Below are 1,264 nucleotides of genomic sequence, written 5' to 3' on the forward strand. Positions count from 1 at the left end.
ATCTCCTTGGAGTGAGCCGTTGTACGAGACAGAAAGCTGGCTTCAGTTTAAGCAAAAAAGTGGGGCCTTTCCCTTAGAAAAATGTAATAAGCACTTCTTTGAGGAGAAGCTTCCTCCTTGGGATGATCTTCACCGCTAGAGAATATTACCCAGTCCTCTGGACAGGCCCAGCATTTAGTCAGGGGCATGGCAGTGTCCCCAGCTATGCATTTTGGTGCTACTCTGTTCTCAGGAGCCTTCCTTGGACCTTTGTCCTGGACTATGGGGATTAGAACCTTAGCCTCTTGATTTGTTTTGTTTTGTTTTGTTTTGGGTCACACCTAGCAGCACTCAGGGGATTACTCCTGGCTCTGCTCTCAGAAATCGCTCCTGGCAGGCTCAGGGGACCATATGGATGCCAGGATTCCAACCATCTTCTGTTGTGGGTCGGCTGTGTGCAAGGCAAACGCTCTACCGCTGTGCTATCTCTCCGGCCCCATCAGCCTCTTGTTTTATCTCCAGCCTTTCCAGACCCTCCTGACTGTAGCTGGGTGAGCAGAAAGTTACAGTCCTTCATGTAGGGTTAATCATTCCCACTGTCTGGCCTCACTGAACACTGCACTGTGACTCTGAGTCATTTGAAGGACACGTAATTAGGGTGCTCCCCGCTCTAAGGCCTTGTCTCCCAAGACAAATGGTTTGCTTGAATACCATGAGTTTGGTGATAATCGCAGTTCCCTACTGCAAATGTACTTTCTCTTCCTTTGAACTTTTGTCATAACCTTTTGTTTTTTCTAGTTTATGTTATTGCAATAATGCAGTGCAGAATACCTTTATCACACAGAATATGGTCATTGATGGTTATGTTATTTCTAAGTCTTCCAGTCAAAAGCAGATGGATCAGGGGCCAGAGCGGTGGCACAGCAGTAAATAGGGTTTTTGCCTTGCATGTTGGCTGACCTAGGATAGACCGAGGTTCGATCCCCCGGTGTCCCATATGGTCCCCCAAGCCAGGAGCGATTTCTGAGCACATAGCCAGGAGTAACCCTTGAGTGTCACTGGGTGTGGCCTCAAAACCAAAACAAACAAAAATAAATCAGGTGGATCAAAACTTGTTAATGGCCTTTCAACTACACACTGGTAGAGGTCAGGGTCCTTAAGCCCTACAATGTCCAATGAGGTGCAATGTAGGCATGACTGAACTATCAGTTCTAAGGGACAGCACCCTCATGAGTGAACTGAAGGGAAAAGACGTCACAACGTGCACATTCTAGGACACGTGTGC

Source organism: Suncus etruscus, chromosome 4, assembly GCF_024139225.1.
Source record: "Suncus etruscus isolate mSunEtr1 chromosome 4, mSunEtr1.pri.cur, whole genome shotgun sequence".
NCBI lineage: Eukaryota > Metazoa > Chordata > Mammalia > Eulipotyphla > Soricidae > Suncus > Suncus etruscus.